Source organism: Montipora capricornis, chromosome 6 (genome assembly GCF_036669925.1).
Source record: "Montipora capricornis isolate CH-2021 chromosome 6, ASM3666992v2, whole genome shotgun sequence".
In the NCBI taxonomy this organism is placed as follows: Eukaryota; Metazoa; Cnidaria; class Anthozoa; order Scleractinia; family Acroporidae; genus Montipora; species Montipora capricornis.
In genome coordinates this window covers 37034157-37041663 of record NC_090888.1, presented here as the reverse complement: position 1 = coordinate 37041663, position 7507 = coordinate 37034157, and positions in this window count along the sequence as shown.

Below are 7507 nucleotides of genomic sequence, written 5' to 3'. Positions count from 1 at the left end.
CCTAAGCGATCTGTTAAGATCACCGATCGTTTCACATGTACCTCCGCAAATGTCATTTATTGCATAACCTGTACGTTATGCAATAAATTATACATTGGCGAGACAGGTAGACGACTAGGTGACCGATTCCGCGAACACCTTCGCGATGTTGAGAAGAATGACAAGGATGCATCTAAGCCAGTCGCTCGCCATTTTAATCTGCCTAACCACTCCAAAAAACACATGGCTATCTGCGGCCTTTCCCTACATCTAGGTACGACGGAAACCCGCAAGAATCTGGAACAAAAATTCATCTTTCAAATCGGCACCCTTAATCCTCACGGTATTAACGAACGCTTTTCATTTAACTAATATATTCCTACTTTTCACGTTGCCATGTTACCACCAATAGCGTAGCTCCTACTCTACTATAAAAACTACACGTAACCCATAATCCCTCGATTCGCTCTGACGAAGGGCTAACACTCGAAACGTCAGCTTTTAGAATTTCTGTACGGTGGTCAATTTACATTATCAACTCCGTTGATAAACCAAAATTTTTGTATACCTTGGAAAATGATTGTTTAGCTATATACTCTTGAGCTATGTCTAAAGCATTATCAATCACTCGTTGATAATCAATCCACTTTTGAGCTTCTTCAGCAATTTCAGTCTTTATTGATTAGCTTCTACAATGGGGTGCCCAAATTCAACCATAATAAGATTGCTAAAAATACGGGGATAAGTGTTAAACTAAGACACTATCTCCTATTATGCATATTAAAACAACTCTATTACAATCTTATATTTCCCTATTTAAAACATCTGGGGATCTGCAGCTAAAACTAGATTGACAGTTTTAAAAACTAAACAAAACAAGTGCATTCGTATCATGTTCTTTGCCAGTAGATATGAATCTGCTACCCCATATACTTCAACCTTTTACAAATTTTAAAACAGGAGAATCTCTTTAAACTCAAGTTATCAATTCTTGTTTTCAAAATTAGTGGCTCTAAGGCAACGTTGCCACCATCCTTCACTAACCTTATAAAGCATGTCGCAGATGCTTATTTCCCTTTCGTAAACGGTCGTTGCCATTTGAAACGGTCGATGTCATTTTTTAGCTCTGAATTACACTCATTAGGTCTAAGAACTCAAAAGGTTGCGGTTACTGGGAGTTGTGTCTCGCTAGTCATTTGAGTTAGGGTTCGGGTTAGGGTTCTGTTTAGGGTGAGGGCTAAGAACCCGAGTTCGGACTCTTTTTTTCCTCCAGTTTTTCTTTTATAAATGTTTTTTTTCCCTTTTTTGTCTTAATTTTTGTTAATATTTTTTCTTAGTTTGTTTCTTTGATTTTCTTTGAAGTGAAGTGTATAGTAGACCGTTATAAATGGCATCGACCGTTTCAAATGGCAACGACCGTTCTGAGAAATGGCAACGACCGTTTCAAATGGCAACGACCGTTTACGAAAGGGAAATTTGGGTCGCAGATATCCATCCGTATAATACAAGGTGTGATGCAGCTCAAAACCTGTACAATTAATTAAGGACTATCTCGATTTGAGACAATATCAGCTCGGTTATGGGAAACAACACCCATCATCATTAAGTCTTAACGTCTTTTTATAACTCAATTAGTCCAGCACTTGCTCTCTACTCAGGGATAGGTCCTTTAAAATTATTTATATCTTTGATTACTAATGCTGCTTGCCACTTCTTTTAATATACTTATGTAAGTTACCTGCATCCTATGCCTTTTTTTATTGTTTTTTTTTTTATTTCATTTAATTTGCTGCTCTTTTTTTTTTGTAAATTCGAAGAAAAAAAATAAAAAGAAGAAAAAAAATTATAAAAATAAAAACAAACAAACTAAACTTTGACCTTGCAATCATCTCCAATATGAAGAGGCCAACTCGAAAGCCTCAGCTCCCTTGATCAATGTGCACCCACATTGTGAAGAAATATATTTCTATCATCCGTTTTCCTTATTTTGTCTTATATACCTGTACAATCTCTATAATTAGTTGAAATATCAATGTGTAATGTGTACAATAAAGACTCCTTCCTCATTCCTGAGCGGACTGGATCTCGTAGTTATGCGGACAGGGATAACAAGGCTTTCTCCTCTTTTTTTCCGTGGTAGAGACGAAATCATCAAATAGATTGCATTGGATCCGATTGCATTGCACTGTACTGTTGTTTTGAAGGGAAATGATTAAGAAATAAACTTGCCATTCAAAACTTACAGCTCCAGTTATTTGCATCTTAAATAGCCAATTTTACTATTGAAGATCAAAACGTAAACGTCGAGCTATTAACATGCGTAAAACTATGTTTGTTACCGCCGTTTGTGTCTTTTTTTTTTTAATCAAAGTAAGTAACTTAAGTAAGTAACTTTATTTACCCACATATTGCAAATGGGCAAAGGCTTGTTTGAATGCAAATGTGCAGTATTGTATTTAGAGAAAAAAAAAAAAAATAATAATAATAATAACAATAACAATAATAATAGTAATAATCTGCGATAAAATATTATAAAACAACATGGCACGACGTTTCGACGTTTCCAGAAAGTCTTATCGCAGATTTTTATTGTCAAATGTTTTACCAAATCTTTACTTATTCGAATAGTAATAATATAATTAAATAAAATTAAAAAAAATTAAATAAAAAATTCAATAAAACAATCCATTTGCAAAGTAAGCAGATTAAAGGTGTGATTTACATGAAATACAATTACAGTTGTATGAGGACAGCGTCATTCGTTTAAGATTTTATCTAAACAGTGAAAGCGATTCTGTAGTTCTCAACTTGTCAGGCAAATTGTTCCACTGCTTTGCTGCCTGGAAAGAGAAAGAGTGTATCTTGCGCGAAGAATTTTTTTGGGGAAATACAGAAGGTTGTAATCGGTTGTAATACAGAAGGTTGTAATCGCTGTTTCTTTGTATGAACATTTCGCTTATGTAATTTGGGGTACTGCTGTAGATGCTGTTGTGTACCCGAGTACCAATGACTGTTCGATCCGGCTGTGCTCCAGGTTGCAACTTTTAGTAATTCATCGTAGGAGGCTGTCTTAGGAAGTCTAAGAAGAGTCCTCAAAGCAAATGCATTTGTTGACTCGAAATTTTCAGATAGACCTTTAGTCAGGCCTAGGAATAGCGGGGCTGCACATTGAAAGTGGGGCAGTATAAATGCCACGTAAAGTTTGGGCATTGTCTCTTGAGGAATAAGTTTACGAATGCGACGGAGGATGGACACCTTTGTATATACTTTACAGCAGATTTCCTTGATATGTACTTGACAGGAGAGAGAGTTGTCTATAGTTACTCCAAGAAGTTTGATTTGGCTAATGTTATCTAGTTCATTCCTATGCAAGTCTTTGGAGGGAAAAAAAATAGTATTATGGTATTTTTGAAAGTGACCTATTCCTGGAAGGTTTTCACTATCCCAGTATTAACTTTATCGAAGTTTGCCGAAACAGCTTTAACCATCTAAAATCCAACGCCTACAGTCCTCTTTCTCGGGAGAGCAATTAAATCAAAATTTGATAATTTCCTGCGTCAACATCATACAGCTGTTCAGTTGGGTTTTAGGCACCAAACTCCATATTTTGTATCAACGATGAAATGATATATGACATAAATCATATTGAACTGCGGATATGAAATCAAGTGAAGCTATGATCCTCGCAGTTATGAATGCAATGTTAACGATTACGCAGAGAAGCCTGAAAAATTCAGGACTTCAAAGGGGTTTGAACACGTGACCTCGCGATACTGGTGCGACTTTCGCAGCTCATCCATCTGATCTTCCACGATAGGGGCTCACGGTAAGAAGGACTGATTTACAATATAATGAATTGACATCGGATTCGGATGGAAGAAAATCACAAACTTATAAAGGAACGACAATGTAGCAAACAGACTTGACAAATCCTGTTTCTGCTTTAACAAAAAACGTCATTACCGGTAACGACTGCATGAATAGCTTGCAGTTGTTCCGCCTTAAGCATAAAGGTAAAGTGGCATTTCTTAAACGCGAAATCAATTGCCCCCAGAAACTTGGCATCATAACTTCCTAATACATTATCTCCATGTATCCAGTGTAAAAGCACTCGGAATAAACTATGCCGAAATAAGGAATATTTTTCCAAATATGGTTTTTCCCCCAGTTTTAGGGGGAAAATGGCGTCATTCCGAGCATGCGCCTGCAATTAATACAGGACTCTCTCTTTTCCTGCCTGGGTTCCAAGCCCATTTTCAGGGCGGGGTAAGAGGGAGTCCCGGAACAGGACTAGCATTTCGTACAACAGCAGCATTTCCTCCGCCATCTTGAACCCAACTAGTTCCAGGCTCGCTCTATAATTTAATATCTTCCAGGGAACAGTCTCGTTATGGAACGAGAGTATCCCTGTGAAAATTTCCGATCGGGGTTTGACGCGTCATATTTAATACAACAGTCGACCAACCGGTTTTTCCGAGTAGATGGTAAACAACCTAAGAAAACTATCAAGGCACCTTAGGATTTGTATCTACTTAGCAAAGCAACGGTTATGTTTGAAATGAGTGATAGTTGACTTAACTAACTTGTCACCAGGTTGGTACTCCTATTCTTTTGCATTTTATACGGACATTTATGTCAGATTTCTCAGCAAAATGTCTATCTTAGTACGAGATATGTTTGTTACTTGTCTTATTTCTTCGATTTTTCCGAGAAAGTCGAAGAAAAATCCCCATCTCTTCTTTGATTTCTTTCAAATGTTTTGTTGTTTCGACACGCCGTGAACTCGCTTTGCATCTGAAATTGGTTTGGACTGAAATATATAGGCTTTACCCAAATGTTTTCTATCCAATAGTTTAGTTGGATGCTGAGAGTTCGTTTTTCCCGTTAGTTTCTGTCGTCTTTACTCTTATAGACCATAAAAATGACGACGTAAAATGTTCAAATTAGCTAGGCAAAAAAAGTACCTTTCTCCTTTTATGCGCCGTGTTCAGTGAAGAGCACGCATCCCTTTGAGGTTTTTATACCCTTTTGTTTTGTTCTGGCTCATTTTAAAATATTGAGTTTGGTTTGAATTTTAAAATTTCACCGACAAGTGAAAAAAAATAATGAATTTGTGACTCAACCAAAGCACATAAACGGTTCTGCTTTTCCAAGTATAACGGTTTTTCCCCCAGTTTTTTTTTTTGGGGGGGGGGGGGGGGATGGTGTCATTCCGAGCATGCGCCTGCGAGTAATACACGACTCACACTTTTCCCGCATGGGTCCCAGGCTCATTTTCAGGGCAGGGTAAGAGGGAGTTCCGCATTAGGACCAATATATCGCACGAATCGCGAAGCGATGAGTGTGATATATCGGTTTTTCAAGTGAAATATAACGTGGAATTCACGAGTCAGCTGGTGAATCTTCCTTTAATCGCATAGCTTTTTGAAAATGTACTTGGTCGAATGTTGCAGTATTTAGTGGGCGCTAAATCTTCAGTTCGACTTCTAAAATTTAACAGAGGCTCCAATTTTACGTTGAAAAACATCAAACTAGATGCACTGGGAGCTTTTAATATAGGGCATTTCACCAGCACAATTCGTGAATTCGGGAAAAACTCTTCGACAGATGCTGAAAGAAGGATAACGTGCATCCAAACAAACAATAGTGCCTTTAAGATATGGTACGGCTAGGCTCACGTACGGCGGCAGATGTTGAAGATTACTTCCGTTCACATCATGATGCGCGTACCAGTACGGCTTTTCCGCCGTAGTCTTGCTTTCTACTACGGGAAATTGCTTGCCTTGGCGTACGCTTCACTACGTGAGTATAAGTCCATTGTTTTCTTCCATTTTTAACGCTGTTTCCACTGTTTGAACAGCAACGTTCGGACATAAAGTACTAACCCATTAAAGGGGCTAGGTCACGCTGTTTTAGGTAATTTTGTTTAATTTTGTTAGTTATGAGCTCTAAACGACAAATTGGCAGAGCAAGAGTCCTTCATTTGCAAAATCACGGCCACATAACAATTGAGAATGATTTTCCAGCTGTTTAAATGACATTTTGATATAAACTGATATAAATTTGAAAAAAGGTGGGCCGACGTTTCTCAAATTTACCCAAATGCAATTCACTTCAATCCTACCCAGTTTTGTCCATCCTTTTCCTTCTTAGCTTTCCTGTGTTTTGTTTGAGTTCCTCTATAGTTTTGAGCCGTTATTTTGTTATTTAAGTTAATTATATGACCTTTTGATCAATGCTGAAATTGCCTAAAATTGCATGACCTAGCCCCTTTAAAGTCCGTTCTAAGTTGTTTCTTTGTTATTTTTACAGAAGAGTTGAACGATTGCGAGCTTTTTCAGTCATACGCCGAGTCATAGCATGGCTGCAGAAAAGAAAGCGTCGGAAGTGCTAGGTTTTGCTATGAACTTTTATTGTTGTTAAAAATGGATTTCAAGAAAATCATCAGAATCGAAAGTTCTCAATGTTCGGGCTTATCGCATTTTACGAACATTGAGTCAAGATCGAGTTATATCTGTTATTTTGCCTTGAATATTGCCGAAGTACAGCTTTTTAACAGATTTTAACAGATTATTTAACATATTTTATTCACTGTTTATTGCATCAACTTCACATTTTCAATGTAGTTCAATCTGAGCCATGTTTCGTCCATGACGGGGGAAGATGAATTCAGATTTTTTTCAACCCACATAACACGACATGATTTACCTCATGGAAGAACAACATCCTGGAACTTTTATTGCATCATACTTGTAAATTGCACAAGCATCCTACTACATATAATGAGATCATCCTAACACCCCCACTTGATTTCACTTATATGTCCTAGAATTACATATTATTACACTAATTGAACTCAACAGAAGATGTGTTATCTCTTAAATGGATACAATAATAACAATACGAAGTTATGCTTGCATATTACTTGTATACTTATATATAATTCCTAAACTTTAAAATTTAGTAACTCGTTTGGTCATGACATCAGCTAACATATCTTCAGTAGGGACAATACTTAATGATTATCTTGCCTGCATTCTGCGCACTGCGAATGAAACGGTATCGAAAATCAATATGTTTCGACCTCCGTTGATTGACTGGGTTCTTGGACAAGACGATTGTACCTTGGTTGTCCTCAAAAATCAAAACAGGGCCACTTACCTCACCAATGTCCTTTATTATTTGAGTGAGGTACATACCTTCTTGGACTGCTGCTGCCAGAGGAATATATTCAGCTTCATATGATGATAGAGCCACTGTTAGTTGTTTCCTTGATTTCCAAGAAATAAGAGGACCGGCTCTACTCAAAATGAAACAGTACCCACTGATACTATGTCTGTCATCTGTAGATGACGCCTAATCAGTATCACTGTAGCCTATCACTGTAAGACCAACATCACACTTCTATAGCATAATTCAAAGCTATCCAATGTCCCTTCATCAGAGCAACCAGGAACTGTGACAACTTAGTAACAACCCAGCATATGTCTGGTCTGGTGCATGTCATAGCATACATCAAACTACCCAC